Source organism: Mustela lutreola, chromosome 9 (assembly GCF_030435805.1).
Source record: "Mustela lutreola isolate mMusLut2 chromosome 9, mMusLut2.pri, whole genome shotgun sequence".
In the NCBI taxonomy this organism is placed as follows: Eukaryota; Metazoa; Chordata; class Mammalia; order Carnivora; family Mustelidae; genus Mustela; species Mustela lutreola.
The window spans coordinates 53,576,035-53,596,508 of NC_081298.1; the positions used below are offsets into that span (position 1 = coordinate 53,576,035).

The 20,474-nt window shown below is 32.8% G+C and overlaps 1 non-coding gene across 1 annotated transcript; it reads right to left on the bottom strand.

Annotated features, from left to right (window-relative positions):
- Window positions 1-210: 210 nt before the first annotated feature.
- On the bottom strand, window positions 211-317 carry LOC131808668 (U6 spliceosomal RNA). The gene has a single exon (XR_009344877.1). It is a non-coding gene; the product is annotated as a U6 spliceosomal RNA (small nuclear RNA).
- Between the last annotated feature and the right edge of the window lie 20,157 nt (window positions 318-20,474).

Genomic DNA, 20,474 nt, shown 5'->3' on the forward strand with positions numbered 1-20,474 from the left:
AGAAACAAGGAACACAAAGAAATAAGAGACTCCAAAAAAAAAAAAAAAAAAAAGGAAGAAGTAAAATTTTCTTTTTTTGGATAACATGAACTTACATGTTAAAAAATCCTAAAAACTTCACAAAAAAATTTGAATAAACAAATTTAGTAAAGCTGCCAAATACAAGATCAATATATAAAATACAAGAATTTTGTTTTGTTTCATTTTTTTTTTAATATGGAATGCTTCCCAGTTTTTCATGTCATCCTTGTTCAGTGATCACGCTAATCTTCTCTGCATCATTCCAATTTTAGTATATGTGCTGCCAAAGTAAGCACAAGACAGGAGCATTTTAACACTCTAATGATGAAATAAGTGAAAAAATAAAGAAAACAATCTAATTCACAATAGCATCAAAAATAATAAAATAGGAGTAGATTTAACTAAAAAGATGAAAGATCTGTACTCCATAAACTATGACATTGATAAAGAAATTGAAGGAGACACAAATGGAAAGATAGCTCATATTTATGAATGGTAAGAATTAACATTGTTAAAATGTCCATACTACCGAAAACCATCTGTAAATCCAATTCCTATCAAAAATCCAATGTTAGGGGCGCCTGGGTGGCTCAGTGGGTTAAGCCGCTGCCTTCGGCTCAGGTCATGTTCCCAGGGTCCTGGGATCGAGCCCCGCATCAGGCTCTCTGCTCAGCAGGAAGCCTGCTTCCTCTTCTCTCTCTGCCTGCCTCTCTGCCTGCTTGTCATCTCTGTCTGTCAAATAAATAAATTAAAAATCTTAAAAAAAATCCAATATTATTTTTTTACAGAAGTAAGTAAAGAATCCTAAAATTTATATGAGACCATAAAAGACAACAAATAATCAAATCAGTTCTGAGAAAGAATGAAGAAGAGAAATTGCACTTCTTGATTTGAAACTATACTACAAAGCCCTCATGCTGAAAACAATAACGTATACTGGCATAAAAACAGACCAATATATAAGTAGAACAGAATTGAGAGTCCAGAAATAAATCCTTTCATACAGTCACCTAATATTTGACAGGGGCCAACATATGTAATGGGTAAAGATAGTCTGTTCAATAAATGATATTTAAAACTGAATAGTCACATAAACAGTATGAAACTGGAACCTTATATAACTCATAAGTCTTAACTTGAAATAGATTAAAGACTTAAACGTGATGCATGAAACTACATTTCCTAAAGGAAAACATAGGAAAAATTCTCCTTGACATTGGTCTTGCCAATAGTTTTTTGGATACCAGACCAAAAACACAAGCAAAAAAAGCAAAAATAAATAAATGGTACTACATCAAACTAAAGTTCTTCATTGCCAAAAAAAAAAAAAAAAAAAACAACGAGAGAGAGAATGAAAACACAATCCACAGAATGTAAGAAAATACTTACAAATCTTATATCTGAAAAGAGGTTAATAACCAACAGATACAAATAGAAAAATATATATATAATTTAAAAAATAGCAAAAGGATCTCAATAGACTTTTTTTTTCAAAAAAGTTATATAAATGACCAACAGGAGCATTAAAAAGTGCTCATCGTAAAAAACTCAGGGCAAAGTCATTATGTTGTTGTTGTTGTTGTTTACCTCTGAAAAACACAGCAAGATATTACTACCTATTAGAATATATACTACCAAAAAATTGAAAATAACAAATTTTGGTAAATATTGGGGAAGATGGGAAACTTATGCACTGTGATAGGGATATAAATTTGTATGTAAAACAGTATGGAGATTATTCATATTATTAAAAGTAAAATTACCATATGATTCAGTAATCCCACTTCTAGGTATATATCTAAAGGAAACGAAGTCACTGTTTAAAGACATATCTGAACTCTTATGTTTATTATAAAATTATTAACTCTAAGCAAGAGATGGAAATAACTTCAGTATCCATTAATGGATGAATGAATAAAATAAGTATGGTAAATATATACTATCGAATACTACTTAACCATGAAAAATTAAGAAATACTGCCATTTACAACAGCATGGATGGATCTAGAAGGCATTATACTAAGTGAAATATTTCATAGATTTTATATATTTTTTAATTTATGTATTATGATATCCCTTACATACAGAATCTGAGGAAAAGGCAAACTAATGGAAACTTAGAGTTGAGTTGACAAGGGGTGAACCTGGGGTGGAGTAAGGTGGTCAAAGGGTGCAAACTTGCAACTATAATATGAAAAAGTTCTCGGGATCTAATGTACAGCATGATGATCATAGTTAATAAAATATACATACTTTTTTTATTGTGCTCCCCTTTATTAAACTTTGCATATATCACATTCTTACAAGTTGAAAGTTTATAGCAATCTTGTATAAAAGAGGTCTGCTGCCACAATTTTTCTAACAACATTTGTTCATTTTGTGTCTCTCTGTCACATGTTGGTAATTCTTGCAATATTTCAAGTTTTTTCATTATTATTGTATTTGTTATGGTGATCTGTGATCAGTAATTATGACCCACTGAAAACTCAGAACTAGTTTACTTAAGGTATATACTTTGTTTTTCTTTAAAAACATAATGCTTTTGAACAGTACAGTATAGTGTTTATTTTCTATATGCACTGGGAAACATAATTTTTTATATGCACTGGGAAACCAAAAAAAATAATAATTTGACTTAGTTTATTGAGTTAATCACTTTATTGAGGCAGTCTGGAACAAAACCCACAAGACCTCTGAAGTTTATCTCTACTATACTATATACATAAAAGTTGCTAAGAGAATAGATCTTAAAATTCCTTACGATACATGCATAAAAAACAGTGGCAACTATACGAGATAGTAGATGTATTAACATTTTTGTGTAGATTTATTGCAATAAAGATGTATACCAATTTATCAAATGATACAAAATTTACACAATGTTAAAGTTTGCAATGTTATAAGAAATCATTTCTTAAATTCACAAATTATGTCGTTTTTTTTTTCAATAAAGCTGGAAAAAACGTTTTGTAGAATTAATCTATTTTTCAAAAAAGGAAGTAAGGAAGTAGAAACTGCAACTAACTCTGAAATAATAGAATATAAAATCCATTTTCGTTATATACACTGTGACAAAAACTATTACTTAGTTTACAATGAAGGAGTACTTATGAAGCATGATGAAGGATGGTCTATAAATAAGGCTGAAAGAGCTCAGTTTTAAGGTTTAAATTTAAAATCTTCTTTTGAAATACTTAACTGACCACCCAGTTTTCCAAACATAAATGTCTTAACTGCATGAATTTATTTCATACAACTCTATAATCTAGTTTCATAAGAAAGCAGCATGCAAATTTTGAATAAGACAGACTTGCTTAAGTTCCTTTATGTTCAACAGTAAAGGATACTTCCCTAAAAATAAATAGAAGAAAAATCAGCATATTTATTATGATAATTATTATTCATAATGAGATTCATATTGAATTAGGGAATATATATCCTCAGAGGGGGTAAAGTAAAATGAAATTTATTTTGGTAATGTGTCTGTGAATAGTCAATACAATGCCTCAATATAAATGAATATTACCATTTTGAACAATTTAATTACTATTATTAGAATTTTTATAAGTATAAAAATAGCTATCATTTTAGCATGGAATATGAGACTCTCATGCTCCATGCTTCATCACATCCACACAGCAACTCTGCATAATAAGTATTATCATCACCATTTCATGGGTGAAAAAACTGAGGCTAACACATTTAGATAACTGGTTTATGATTACATGGCTAGTAAAGATGCATCACACTAATTTAGGCTTTATGATTTCAGAATTGTACTCTTTCCACTGCACATTCTATTACTCTGTAAATACTTGGCCTGTTTTCATTGAGTTCTTTAGTTTTATTCATGTGGTGATGGCTTAAAGCTTCATTTAAAGGAAGCTTAAAAAATTCATTTAACCAAAAGCTCCCAAGAATTAAAAATGTCATGGATCTAATGTAGACATGGATATCATTAGTTAATGGGTAACTATATATTTTCCACTCTAGTGAGATAACAATCAGAGTATTTTTCTAAGTTTTAGTCTCTCAGTGTTAAAAAGGACTTTGTTAAAATAGAAATATTTAGACAAAGGTGATCAAAAGTCTGGATCAGGTCACTTTAAGATAAATATTAGGAAACTGAGGAAACAAATGGAGATTTGAACACTGAGCTGTGGTATAATGAATGGTTTCAAGTATTTAGTAGAATATAGAAAAGCCCTTTAAAGCCTGGTCTTAGCCTAGCATTGCAGCTTCTGGGATATCTGTCTATCTATCATCTATCTATCTAGATATAAATTTGAAAACTTTTTTAAGAAATAGAACATAATCAGCACCATAGAAGATCTGTTTATGATAACAACCTAGCCCCTCCTCCCAGGTTGTTAATATTCTCTCTTATTTAATGTAACATTGTGCAAATAGACCACTACTGATCTGCCGTTATGAATGAAATAGCTATAATCATCTGTTTGCATATCCTGGTGAAAATATTCATTTAGTTCCATGTTGTATTTCTAGGAATGGACCAAATCTTTATTTTTATTTTTAAGTTTTCTAAATATTGTCCAACTTACCTCAAATGTTTTCATTATGGGCACTTTCATTCTTTCACATTCTTGCAAGACATTTTACTGTTGCCCAATATGGTAAGTGTGTAATAGTATGTCATTTTAGGTTTTAATTTATTTTTAATTTCATTTAATTTAATTCCAGATTCATAATAAAGATAAACAGTTTTTATATATGAGTGGCCATTTGGATTACCCTTTCTGTAAAGTACATGCTCAAGTCTTTTGATATCTTAACATTATGTCATACTGACTTCTTAAATAGTAGACTTTATGAATGAACTTTTAGCTGTGTAGGTCTTCTCTATTTTATTTTGAACTTGTTTTCATTTCAAAATCTTTATATTTATTTTCATAATCTGCTTTTATTTTGCTTTGTCTATTATCTATCTATCTATCTATCTATCTATCATCTATCTATTTATTTCCAAGCAAGAGAGAGCGAGCAAGTGAGAGCGCAGGGAGGGATAGAAAAAGAAGGAAAAGAATCTTAAGCAGGCTCCAGGCTCAGCACAGAGCCCAACTCTGGGCTCTATTTCACAACCCTGACATCATGACCTGAGCCAAAATGGAAGAAATAAAATAAAATTAAGGTGTTAAAAAAAAAAGGAAAAAGAATTGGAGGTTTAATTAAGTGAGCCACCCAGGCACCCCTGTGGTATCTTAAATTAGCTGTCATATCTTTAAAGTTCTAGAGTATCCATTTGGTTCATTTATAAAACCTTTCTCAATATCATTTTTAGTTTCAGTTTTTTGTTCAATTTGCTTCCCCTCTCATTTCTTTGAGCAGAGTAATCAAGCCATTTTACAATGAATATTTATGGATCATTTTAACATCATACTTAATCCCCTTTTGTCTATCAAATCTTGTAAATGGTTTTTCTTTGTGTGCTTTGTTCCATTTTGCTATGTTCAAGACATTATATTTGAAACTCTTATTGAGTAGGGATAATTAAGAGCTATAATAATGGTATGGTCCTCCTTGGCAGGATTTTCTCTTATATCTGAGACTCTACAAGACAATCATACTCCAAATTCAGTGATTGACTTTCTCAGTTTACACAGAAGGCAAGGTAGGCTATAGTCTTATTTCTGCTTCTCCTTGTGCTTTGGGGATCTCAACTTAAATTTGGGTTGTACCAAAGTCCTCAAATTTGATTGCTGCTGGATTTTGAATTTTGTTTCTCTAGTATCAAGAGTCTATTAACAACACAGCTCAGTGTGTTTTAGCAGTTTCAAATGCTCTCATAGCTAAAATGGCTTCCGGGCATATATCTCTAGGCTCTCATTGTATTTCGTATTTTGGCCCAGTAATCCCACACTTAATTTTTATAATCATTCTGATACTTTTAATTTTAAAAGCTATTTTGTCTGAATTTTTAGTTGTCTTAAGTAGGAGTTTTTAGATCACCATTCCTAGAAGCAACAACAAATATACATGAAAATGTCTGCAGTAGTTTATCACATCTTTATGGCTTTGAACTTCCATAAGCTGAGGCATCCTTCTCTAATCACTTAGGCAAACTCCAATTTACCCTTTAAAACAACACAAGAATTGCTTCATTTAAGAACATGTTCGGGGATGACTTTTCCCCACTGTTCTTACCAACATTCCCACACACTCTTTGCTACCCACACCTTGTTTATGAACTTTCATTAGGTATATCAGCGTGACCAGAATTTTGCTCTATTGTATTTTTGTCCTTTAGAGCTTTAATTAAATATGAATTCCATAGAAAGTCTGTCCCTTTTCTTTCAAACCTGGGTTCGTTATTTCTTCTCATTCTTTGTCAGAAGTTACTTTATTAGAGAAACTTATAGCTCTATTGTGACTTTGGAGCCTTTACAGTTTTTTGACTGGAAAAATCACCCATCCCTGAGATTTTTACGCAGCTTCCTAGCTGATATTATTCAGAAATCTGTTCAAAACAGACTTTTTCAGGGAGGCCCTTTCGGACCACTCAGTTAAAAAGCCTCTTCTCAATCACTGCTCTTTTTAAAATGTGCTTATTTAGTTCAAATATGCATCACTATTAAAGAAAAACCAGTATGATTTTTTTTTTAAAGTTGGCTTACCTATTATCTATCTCTCCCACTAAAATGATTCCTCTGTGCTGGGGTTTTGTTGTGCTCATCTTAGGCCAGGCACTCAATAAATTGTCTATGAATGATTGAATTGTTTGACTCCCTTGCTAGATTCTCAACTTCATGAGGCCAAGGATTGTTCTATTCAGTCCTTCTTTATCCTCAATGTCTGTTATATTGCAGTCACTTACATGACTAATGGGAAAAATCACAGAAAGAAAGAGTTAAAACTAACAGAAAAACCCTGTAGCTTCAATAACACAAAGCTTTCTAAAATTATTTAGCCCAGGAATTGAATACTGGCTGCACTTTTGATTTTTTTTAAATGGTATTGAATTTAATTTAAATGGAAATACTTGAATGGTAGAATAATAAAAAAATTATAAAAGCAACTGGCTCCTTAAAGTAAGAATTATATAGGGCATCTCTTCTAGAAGCAAAATTTTCAAATGTCAAACATCTGAAAACATAGAAGGAGAAGTAAGAGTGTGAATTGTACTTCAATGCTCTTTTCTTTATATTCAGCAAACAGCTTCATTCACACCTTTCCAATTTTTTCAACTCTTTTGACAAAGCCTTCAGAGGAGTTACTGCTGATGACAACCATCACAGCCTAACAGGAGAAATTTTTTTTTAATATAGTTTTTTATTTTTTATAAACATATATTTTTATCCCCAGGGGTACAGGTCTGTGAGTCACCAGGTTTACACACTTCACAGCACTCACCAAAACACATACCCTCCCCAATGTCCATAATACCACCCCTTCTCCCAAACCCCCTCCCCCCAACAACCCTCAGTTTGTTTTGTGAGATTAAGAGTCATAGAAATTTTATAAAGAAAAATAATAGCATGTTTTTCCCAAGTTGTTAAGGATATGGTGAAGCTCTGTCGGATTCAAAGGAGGAATGTGCAATTCCATGCTATATATCATAATACCTTATTTTAATAGTGGCTTTGCAATTTTTCAGATATATCCATTTACTGAAACCACTATCAAATAAACAAAACAAACAAATTAACAGGGGTTCGAGACAGAAGTTATCTAATCTAAAAATAGCACATGTTCACAGTATACACAACACATATCCCAAGTACTACTATAGGTTTCAAGTAGGAGTCAAAACAATAGTAAAAATGATTCAGACCCTACCAGTCAAATCATAAATGGGACCTTAACTGTAAATCCTTATCTTTAGATCAAAGCGGGTAATTGGGTGCTGAAGATACATTATAGAACTAATATGTTATAGAACTCCTCTGAAATGAGTCATTTATTCCATCACTTTTCCTGCACAGCTGCTGACCCATGTTTTGGTTCCTGGAAATAGCTGCTACCCTGTCATACTTCTTAAAAGCACATATATTGATAACTCTACTCATTCCTCCATTCCTCTGTGACTGTCACTGTGTTAAAATGTGGAGTCAGCTGACTCACTTGTGGTGGTAATAAAGTAGATGAGTTTGCAAAGTATTTTGTTATTTCTAAAAATGCAAAAACCAAATTACATTGAAATCATAAGGGGTGTTTCAGGGAGAGCTGTAGGATGTGGTTTCTTGTGTAATCCACAGAGATTAGCTCCAACACATATTTAAACTCTCCTCTAGGAGCAACCTTAGGGGTCAAGTAAGAAGATAAACAGATGTATACACACCCTGGCACAAAATTATCACTTATGTTTGGCTTCCTAGTCTCCTCGTGTTACTTATTTATCTTAACTTCTCTCTGAAATCAGGGAACACAGAATCTCAATCAGTTGACATTTTTCTACTGAATTACCCAATAGTCTGATCATACCCCTAAGACTTTTTTAAATTATTTCACTCATAATCCCAAATCTGCTTTACTTCCTCTTCTTAGTACACTGAAACTTGATTTCAAAATGAGGACAGTTGTCAGTAATGCCACATTCATTCATCTATTTTACAATTCCATGTACTTATAACTATGAAGATATGTTAATAGCATCCATTCCAATAAGCCACCCTAAATTTATTATCATGAAACAAGACCTCAAGAAAGAGAATTCAAAATCATTCATGTATTTGCAACTTATTGCAATAAAGCCTTTATCAATAGACTTCCCTGTGCACATGGTGGTCAAATTGCTGGTGAATACCAGCCAGCTTTCTCATGGCTTCTAGGTAACCCAAGTGAGCCTTTATTGATACTGGGAAGGGATAAAGCAGGGAAGGGATAAACAGTGGTGTAAGAATTGGCTAGACAAAAGTAATGACTCTCATTACAAAGTGAGTATTTTAAAGCAAAAGAGCCTGTTGGGAATATTGTTTTATAAATTAGTGGGTTTTTTTTAATTAACTTTTTAAAATTCAATTAGTTAACATATAGTGTACCATTAGTTTCAAATGTAGATTTCAGTTATTCGTCCATAGCATATAATAGCTATTGCTCAGTACTTACTGTTATAGCTTCTTGAAAGCAGAATTTTAACCCACTGAGCCACCCAGTTGCCCTTGGAAGCAGACTTTTAGATCACATTTTCTGATTACTTCCATGTAGTACAACACTTTCCTGCTAGCATCCTTCAAAACATACTGTTTCTTAGAGGAATTTCTTTAATAATAAATAAATAGGAATTTATTTAAATTTATAAATATATAAAATAAATAGGAATTTATTTAAGTTTATTTAAATATTGCACACTGTTTCATTGTTCATAAATAAGGTGATGATATTATAGCCATTAGTTGGTAGCACTGATATATCACTTTCTTTTTACTTCTCAGTGCATTCTCTTTACACAAAATAGATATATATTTTAAAAGATTCTGAATCTGTGGCAAACTTTTAAAAAACCCTATAGAGTAAAGTTTATCATTTTAAGTAATCTCAATTATCTTCCTCAATTGTGATAGTATATCCTTCTATCTAGGCCAGATATTGTATGAGGTATTTGAAGAGACACACTTTTCTAAATTTCACTTTTCTCATATGCAAAATGCTTATCAGGATCCTACAATAAAATACACTTACAATTTTTTGATGAAAATTTTTTTATTTTAAGATTTTATTTCTTTATCAGAGAGAGTGGGCGAGAGAGCAAGCACAGGCAGGCAGAATGGCAGGCAGAGGCAGAGAGAGAAGCAGGCTCCCGGCCGAGCAAGGAGCCCAAAGCGGGACTCAATCCCAGGACGCTGGGATAATAACCTGAGCCAAAGGCAGCTGCTTAACCAACTGAGCCACCCAGGCGTCCCTTTTGATGAAAATTTAATCTGTATAAACAATATATTTGCTGTAATGCGTGGTTCATGGAAAACATCTTATTTAATTATAAGCAACAACAGTATTAGAAATTAAGTAAGTGTGTCTATAATATTTAAAGTTTTAACACATAATTCCAGTGCTTTGCCTTATTTTCTCAAATCCCTTTACCACTTTCACTGACAGAGTCAAATGTACTTTTTCTACTAGTAGCCAGCTCTTTGTCTTTTGTCAGAAAGATGCCCTTGTGAATTATTTATAATAGAGATATTAGCAATAATAATAATAATAATAATAATAAGTACCAATGAAAATGTTAAAAAAAGTTTTCTTAACTAATTAGGGTTCTTAGACTTCAATTTAGGAACCACCTCTGGCAAGCAAATTAATCTGCAAAACATTCCCAGAATTAACAAGTCAGTCAGATACAGGGTTGTCCGTAAACTGAAAGGTGAAGCAAAGGGACTAGGTTTGGAAAATAGGTAAGGGCAGTGAAAAAAATGATCAAATTTTTTGGCAAAATAAATTCTTAGGTGTCCTTTCAATGGAGTCCTGGGCATTATGTAGCAGTAACTCTGGAGATTATCTCAATCCATTGGAGTCACCCCGTTTATTAGCTTGCTATTGACAAAGTTATTTACAAACTGTAGAGCAAGAGGTTGTAATGTAGAAAACTGATGGTAATGCACAAGATTCTTGTTAACAATAATGCAAGTTAGTGATTTTTCATTAGAGAACATAAATTCTATAACCCAAATTATGGGCCCAGAGCACTTCTGCTGCACAACTCTGCTTATTCCCAAATAACCATGTGAACTAGTTTTAATATCTGCTTCTCTTATTAATTTTTGAATAAAAATTCTTGACACAAGTATTTTATAATTGTGTGATAATCATGCATTTAATTTCTTGGAGAACAAAACACACTTTAGCATAACTAGGTTCGTTCACAGAACCAGCCTTGATAACACACTTCTATATGTTAGAAATGATGTAATAAATGTAGAATATTGGGCACTTGTTTGGTATTCTTTGCCATGTTTTGCACTATCTAAAAAGAGGTCAGTGAACTTGGACTGGAGTTAGTAGACATGGAAGAAAATAAAATCTTACAGAGAAGAATACTCTGTGGTCCACAACCTAAACGGGCTGGGATTCCCATCATTTGGATCCCTGTAGCTTTACAAAAGTCAATTAAATTTTTGTATCTCCGATTAAAGTTGATTCCCCAGTACTTTTTCAAACATCTCTTGTAAAGTATTGTTTCCCAGAAAAAAGGGGATTTTGCACATGTATCTGCCTTTGTCTCTGGTCATGATCTCAGTCAGGATCCTGAGATCGCGCCCCATATCGGGCTTCCTGCTCATTAGGGAATATACTTCTCAGTCTCTCTCTACTGCTACATCCCCCTGCCCTACTCATGCTCTCTCATCTCTCAAATAAATAAATACAATCTTTAAATTTTTAATTAAAAATAAGATAAATAGAATCAAATAAAAAGTCTGGTCTTACTGCCCCATTTAGCTCCTTATTTTTTTTTTTTTTGAGTTGTATTTAAAGCAGCATGAGAGAACATGAGGCTCTCAAACAAAAAAAAAGGAAAAAATTGAGTTTTGTTAGGATTTAAGATCTTGTCTGCTAGAAAAAAAATGTTGGCTTTGTAAACATGTGAAAATTAACAAAGGAGAATAAGATAGAATTCTAATAATTTTTGTAGAAATTAAAAATTTCGTCCAACCCAATTACATACAGACCCATTAAGTAAATTCATTCCAATGTCCCAAACCAAACTTTTCTAATAGTAATGCATCTGTGTAAACAGAGTCAACCCAAGGAATAAATAAATATTATTATTTTTTTCCTGTCTCTTCCACAGTCACATCTGGGTATATTGGTAGCAAGCCAATTTTCTATCTTATAAGACATGATATCATAAGGAAGGGTATTCTGTCCATTTGGAACAAGTGAAAATCATTGTAATTTTATCTTGGTGCAGTAACTTGAGATGGCACAGTGTGGCTTATGAATATATTTTATTTTTTTTACTGGGAAGAAGAGATTATAGAGATATTGGTTATCCAAGAGAGACTGACAGGTGTTGATAGTTGCCAGGTCAATATCCATCTACTTTTTCCTTTAATATCAGAAAGCACTGAGGGATTGACAACAAAGAAACTTAAAACAACATCAAATATTTTATTGTCTCTTTTCTAGTTACATTGTAACCATATGACAAAGTATCAGTCGTACAAGATATCATTCTCTTTTACCTCTATCTTTCTGCCAGAAATGTGGGCTTAATAGTGAGAACTCCAACAGCAATTTTTGCAACTGTGAATAAAAAGCCATGAAAACCTCCAAGATACTTCACTTGACTTTCTTAAGACTCTGAACCAACACCAGAAAACACTCTCCGTAGTCTTCCTGTTAAATGAAAAAATATGGTTAAACCACTTTTGACAGTCTACTACCTACAGCAAAATGTAAATCTTAATTGAAATATGTCCTCTCAGCTGTGCTTAAGCAACTGAGTCCTGAGCTTTTCAGGTTTTCAGTCTGAAAGAGTACACCTCTGGTGCTCTGAAAGGGAAGAGAAAGGACACCCTGTTCTCCATATAAATTAAAGAAGAGAAATCTGTGCATTTAAGTGGGCCATATAAAATTTATCAAGCAATTATCTCCTAACTCCTTCCTATCCAAATTACCTGATATGCTCTCCCTACTCCTTTAATCCACGTTACTGCCTTTTCCAGGATTCTGTATCACATCACGACATGTCTTCTGTTATTTCCTTCTTGCAAGCTAGTTTTGTTTTCTCCATCTAAAAAAATCAACAATCATTGTGTATTTCAATTCCCATTTTCCTCAAATGCATTGATTCTTGTTATCTATTACTCTTCTCATACTCAGTGTCTTTGTCTTTATGGGGTTTGTACTTTGCTTTTCCCCATCCTTTACTGCCCTTATATAATCAAATCTAATAACCTCTTAGAGAAAGTTAAAAATTCCTGCATAGCCACACGTGAACACAAAGTCAGTGATTTTTAGCAAACCTATAAGATAGTCAGACATCCATTCAATTTCTTTTTTTTAAGATTTTATTTATTTATTTATTTGACAGAGAGAGAGATAACAAGCAGGCAGAGAGGCAGGCAGAGAGAGAGGAGGAAGCAGGCTCCCTGCTGAGCAGAGAGCCTGATTTGGGGCTCGGTCCCAGGACCCTGGGATCATGACCTGAGCCGAAGACAGTGGCTTAACCCACTGAGCCACCCAGGCGTCCCTCCATTCAATTTCTTAACTGAGTCTCAAATGCATCCTGAGTTCTAACCTAAACCTAAGTTCTACTTCTTACACGTTGTTCTATGACCAAATTCTTTCAGTTCAGTATTTTGTAACATTTAAATATTAATCAATTGATGCTTTGTTTGTGTATTTCTATGAAAATAATTTGAATACTGTAGATTTATTGTTATATTTATAGATTTATAATCAAAGTTTCATCAGTTGAAGTTTTTGGAAATTTCAGATATAATGATTAACCTAAAATGATACTGCCTCAAATCCCTCTTATATCAAGGCCCAACACTTGATTATAGCCAAACCTGTGGTGGATAGTTCCATGGGAAATTGCAGTTACTTAACACTGATAGCATCTCATGTTCTCTCTCTCATTTTAGAATGTCTCCAACACAACCCAAAAGTGTAGGAGAGTTAATGTCCTCTGAGGACAGCTCTCAGTGAAGTGGAAATAAAAACCATAGGTAAAATTGTCAGTTTTCAGGTCTTCATGAGGACAACTTAAAGAAGTTTCTCAAGACCTTTCAGTAAAAGCAAGCCTTCATTTTCTATCCACAACAATTATATCAACAATGTACCTCTTTGACAAAGTTGCTTCTTCACTGTATCACTTTCCCATTCTTTTCTACCTTGGGTAATCTCCCAGATCAACTAACAGTACTCAAATCCTTTGTCCTACTCTTTGCTCTCAGGATAAATGGAGCCAAAAGACTTATTTTAATATCAAGTTCTGAATGGGATCTTAGAGCTATTTCTGTCCAGATTTTCATAAACATAGGGACCTTTGAATTATCAGGCTATAAATAAGTTCTAAATGGAGGGGGCAAAAGCAAAAAGTAGAAATTTTTTTTTATTTTTAATCATGATTAATTGACTTTATTGATTATTAAAAATACTAACATTATAAAAGTGTGGATCTTTGTAAAACAATGTCATAATGTAAGAAATAAGTTGCATAATCCTTTTGAGAATATTAAACCAAGTGTTCAGGTGCCATCTAATTTCTTGTTTAATCTGGAACTTTGGTGTGCATTATCTTGAGGAATAGGATTTTGAAGTCCAGACAGACTAACAGAAAACTAATCCAAATGTGTATGTTTATATTTCTGCTTTTGTTGTAAAAATCAAAGTGTGATTGCTGGTTTAAAATGGTAAAACTAATAATGTTCATGGACTCTATTATAAATTTTCTAATTGTATGGGAAGAATCCAATAAACATAGAATTAATTGATTTGCAAATCCTCAAAGAGCTACAGGATCAGGTAGTGGTATGTTCTGATTCAACAGCATCAAAATGCAGCATTTTATATGTGTGGCTAATGGATATTTTCATGAATGTTTGCTAGCTAGTCAGCCAATACAGAGAAATATTAGGTAGGGTAATTACTCACAGTTGTGTATAATAAAATGAGAGAAAATTATCAAATGACACTAATAATAATAATCCTATAGCAGGCTAAATAATTCAATGATAATTACAAGTATTAATCCAGCTTTCTTCCCTGATTATGACTCTTCTCTCCTTTATCCTAATGGGAGTAGCAGATTGTCTGCAATGAATTGTGAAAACCCAGCAGTGACTTTGGCAGTGAAGGCCTCCCATCAATTTTGATAGGTTCAAATGATTCTGGTTGGTCTTGAGAAAATGTGTCAATTTTATTTTCTGTGTGTGTCATAAAAGAAAAAAGCAGTAGTAAATTCTTGCTGTTATTCCATGGAGCCAATAAAATCATACTGCCAACAAGAGGCTGTTGACACCATAAGTGTAGTTAACTGTCTTGAAATACTAGGCCTGGAAATAAAATTCCAATATTTCACATAACCTCTTTTTTTTTTTTTTTAAAGAAAGAAACAAAACAAAACAAAACAACGATACTGCTTACATATAGGGCCCTGCTGTTGTGTAACTATTTTTGAACATGTCTACTGTAAGTGTATATATATATTATTTTTTCTGTGCAATAAATTCATTTAGAGATAAATTTGGATTGCAAATTATTTGGGGGGAGGCATGGTATTTGTGGCTAGTCTTACAAGTAAAAAAAAGGACTAAAAGAAAGAAGAAAAACATTTTTTATTACAGCATATTTACATCTGTCCAAAGTACTTATTTACTATAATACTGATGAATGTATAATACTGTACACAAAGAAAGAAGTTAAATGAGTTATAATTCAGTCGAAGTATAGCTGGCCATTTTAAAACTTACCACTGAATCTTTCTGGTATGAAATGTGATATCTGGCAATCTGGTCCAGTTCATTACATCAGGTCATTTGTATGTTCTTATTACCATTTTGATAGCATAGCACATTTTATAACCCAGACATTTTACAATGGAACTATGATGCATGTATTTTCAAAAGTATAGACATATATGAAGCTATGAGGTCCAAAAAGATGAATGTCCATAGTACCATATAGACTCAACAAATAAAAGTGTCCAAGGCTCTGAGTGAGATTTATGAATATTGTATAAGATTAGACCAACATGTGGTTTTGATATAAATAATCTGTTCTTAAATTAGAATTACAATCGTTGAGTACAGTGTTGAAAATGGCAGATAGATTTTAGCTCTCTTTGCTCACTAGGGAAATTGGAAAAATGTTTAGTTTGGTCAGATTTTCACTTAACTTCTGAAAAATCTTACGTTTGAGAGAACCCTTCTGAAATAAGAATCCTTAAAGACATAACCCCTTTGGCACAAGTTTTCAAGAAACTTGTTGGATGTTGTAGACAATTATATGGCACGCGTACTGTTCTAGATGTTTCATGCCAATAATATGTAAGCCATACCAAGGCTACATATACATATAGAGATGTTCCTCAGCTTACAAGGGGGCTATGTACAGAGAAACACATAAACAATTGAAAATGCATTTAATACCCCTAAACTATCAAATATCATAGCTTACCTTAAGCTTATTTAAACATACTCAGAACACTTACATTTGCCTGCATTTGGGCAAAATCATCTTAAGCAAAGCCTATTTTATAACAAAGTATCAAATATCACATGCAATTTATTAAATATTACACTAAAAAAAGAAGAATGGTTATATATAGAATGCTTGTAAGAATATCAGGTGTTCACCCCTGTAATCTTCTAGCTGACTGGGAACTGTGGCTCACTGCCGCTGCCCAGCATCACAAGATGGCACCATACCACATGTCACTGGCCCTTTTTATAAAGACCCAAATTCAAAATTCAAAGTACAGTTTCTACTGAATCACTTTCACTTTCACATCATTGCCAGATATATCATAAGTTGAATCATTGTAAATCAGGAGCCATCTTATTTGAAAGGTAAATCACAGTCACCCATATACACACAAAAAAAGGCCTTCATGTAGGGCCATCTATGGATCTCTAAACAACATAGCATGACATATCAACAGCAAAAAATGGTCTTGAAGGGGACAATTGCTTTGCGTCAGTACTCTGAGCAGTAACATACATGGCCTTACTCACCTAGCAGAACTCCAGAGCTAGCTGATGGCAAGGAATTTTACAAATGTTTGCTGAACAGATTAAGCACTATTCTTTTTAAATTAGTGTGCATATCTGTTTTCTAAAGATATGTTAATTTATTTTATTGACTTATTACAAAACCAAATAATTTCCTCTTATTTAAGTGGCAGGTAAATAGAATTCTTTTTAATTTAAATCAAATGGCTTTTTAGGGAAAATATATTAAAAATTCTGAAACTTGTATTGCTTATGAATCTTTTATTGGAATCCTTATCAAGTTGTATTTTTCAAGTTTTTCCTAAATAATCTTCAATGAATTGAAAATATTTTTTGGATTTTATTCAAGGCTATTAACACACAATTTCACTTTGTTAAATATAGTGCTAAACTTTCAACCAAAACGTTGTGTCTTTTTTTTTCCACTACCACATCGTCCATCTACTGACTGGATTCTCTCCCCAACTAGCACATATATACCATTGTCTATCTTTAGGATAAGTAAGGGTCATCTTTTGTCTTTATTCTATTCCTCGTATGCTTCTGAACTTGTTGAATTTTAATATAGTCACACCATAAGCATCACATATTTGATTCCCCTTTAAATAGTAAACAGTGCACAACCAGAGCATACCTTCAAAGCTATCAATATACTTACTCTCACATATTATTTTTGTATTTTTGTAAATTAAAATAATTAATTATAGAACAAGACTTTCAGGTGGTAGGTATTGTAAGTTTTACCCAAACTGACTTTTGTCAAACTCGTTTTTGTCATCATATATGTCAAGTAGTTTTCTCGGGTTTATTTTTAGAATATCCTTGTATAATGAATATTTACACTGATATCTAGTATAAAAATCTTGCAATTTATTTTAGAAACATTAAGATATTGAAAATCAATCTATTTCTTTAATTCATTGAAGACATTTTTGGCTTGTTTCTAGTACTTTCTTACTGGTTAAAAAATAAATTTGAAGTAGTCTGAATTTCATTATTATATGGCACTTTCCCTTTGATGAATACAAAGTCGATATTCTATATTAGCTATCTGAGAAGAATTTATTTTTTTAATTTTATTTATTTGTAAGAGAGAGAGTGAGAGAGAGCACAAGCAGGGGGAGCAGCAGGGTGAGGGAGAAGCAAACTCCTGGCTAAGCAGGGAATCTATTGCAGAACTGAGTCCCAGGACCCTTAGATCATGACCTGAGCTAAAGGCTCAGGCGTTTAACTGACTGAGCCACCCAGGTGTCCCAATCTGAGAAGAGTTCTGTATGTTATTCCTATTAATATGCAGTTTAAAGTCTAGGCAATTAACTTAATATTTTAGTGGCTATTACATAGATAGCACTATGTTCCAGGCAGAGGGTAAGAAAGAAATATTAAATCAACCTTATTCTATGCATTCTAAATGAAAATAATTAATCATAATAAATCCTTATATTTATGGAATATCAACTTATAAGCTTTCCTCCATATGAACAATGCCAAATACCAGAATAAAGGGTCATCTAATACAAATAAAGGATAGAATTAAAGAATTCTGGTAAGCCATTTAATTTTGAAAAATGGTGTTCTATTGTTGCTGAGTTGTGGTTTTCAGTTACATAATATTTGAAAAGTGTAGAAGTAAAATGAGTGTTACGTGAGATGAGAAATGGTATATAATTAAGATATTTTTAAAAGTACAGATGAATACAAATTTTATAACATAGCATTATGGAGGAATAAAAATAAAATACACACTCTAAAGTGAATAAATCTTGGAAAGCTAATAGAGAAGTAAAACAAAGTGCAAAAATTATGGTACATTTTTATGAAGTTCAAACAAATTCTGTGAAACCATAAAGATACTATTATGTATCAAATATTGTAAAAATTAAGCAAGGAAATAGCAAACATAAAATAACCAAAGCATACAAACTTGGGTAGATACAATATGTGTGATCATGTTCTACTTCATAAAGAGATGAGTTAATAGATAAATAGAAGTAACTAGACTTTTTAGAAGTTAATAAAACTTTGCCTTTTATTTCTTAGTAATATAAAATATATGGTTTTCTAACAAAAACGTTTACCTTAAAAATGTTTAAAAATAAATTTCAGGCTACTCATAAGGTTATATTTACTTTTCCATTGAAGGAAAAGCTGGTTGTTGTAGTTGTAGTTGTTTGTTTGTTTGAGTCTCCTCCTAGTTTTTATTATTATAATGTGGAATGAGGAATGTTAGATTGAAAAGTGAGTTATTTTATAGACAAAAATCATTACTTGATTCACCTCCTGGTACAGCCGATGGAACTCCTAAAAATATGCCCTTTTGCCTTATGGAAGAGTAACAGTTATGCTTACTTCTGAAACATACTTGGTGGTGGCCCTAAATAGTGACACCATAGTAAACATTTTGAATATTTGCAATTAATTTTTATAGTCATAGGGCTCCAAAAGGCACTGCTGGTATCTTAGCAGGTATTTCAATAAAGCTAAAAGTTTCCTGACTGTTTAAAAATATTAACAAGGCACAAAACATGGCAGAAGTATTGTCCTTAGATATTATATTTTTCCATATGCTCCTGATTCCAGACATGACAAATTATTTTTTAAAATTTTTTTTATAAAAGAATTTAATTATTTATTTGACAGAGATCACAAGTAGGCAGAGTCAGGCAGAGAGAGAGAGGAGGAAGCAGGCTCCCTGCTGAGCTGAGAGCCCGATGTGGGACTCGATCCAAGGATCCTGGGATCATGACCTAGGCCGAAGGCAGAGGCTTTAACCCACTGAGCCACCCAGGCGCCCCCATGACAAGTTATTTTTGATAGATATATATAAATGTATTTTCCAGTTATAAGAAAAATGGTTCTGCTATTTTTAACCTTTTTTTTAATTACATAATTTTGTAATTAAAATTTTATTTTTTAATGTTTTACTTTTCTTTTCTTTTCTTTTTTAAAGATTTTATTTATTTATTTGACAGACAGAGATCACAAGTAGGCAGAGAGGCAGGCAGAGAGAGAGAGAGGGAAGCAGGCTCCCTGCGTAGAAGAGAGTCCGATGAGGGGCTCAATCCCAGGACCCTGAGATCATGACCCGAGCCAAAGGCAGCAGCCCAACCGACTGAGCCACCCAGGCACCCCAATGTTTTACTTTTCAATATATTACTTAGAATATAAAACCTATTCCATTTTGTAAGAAGTTTAACCATTTAAAAAATGGTAATTATCTCATTGTGTCTTCCCCTCACATTGCTTTATTTTGAATAAAAAATTTCACAATAAACATAACTGATGCTTTCCTTCTGATGGTCCCTCTGTTGGTCATATTGTATATGAGCCATGACAATTAGTTTTACAAAATTTATTGATGTTTGTTGATATGTTTTATCATAACTAATTTTCCCTCCCTTATCTAGATTCCCCAGCTTTCAGACAGGTGGACACTTCAATAAACCATACCCAAGGGATGTATCAAGTACTTCTTAGACATTCTCTCAGATCCTTGAGGTCTCATTTGGCCTAGGGATTTGCAATAGGTTCTGCCAGAGGCACCACTGTGACAACTGATGTCCATGGTCTATCTCCTGCTAAGCTCAAGAGGTCACTGGTTTCCAAGTTTATCTATACAATTAATGCATTCCAGAAAGTTCTTTTTTTTTAATATTAACAAACTTATTTTAAAGTTTATATGGAGAGGCAAAGACTTACAATAGTCAACATAGTGTTGAAGGAGAACAAAGACTGAGGACTGACTTCAAAGTTTACCATAATGATGGGGCGCCTGGGTGACTCAGTGGGTTAAGCCTCTGCTTTCGGCTCAGGTCATGATCC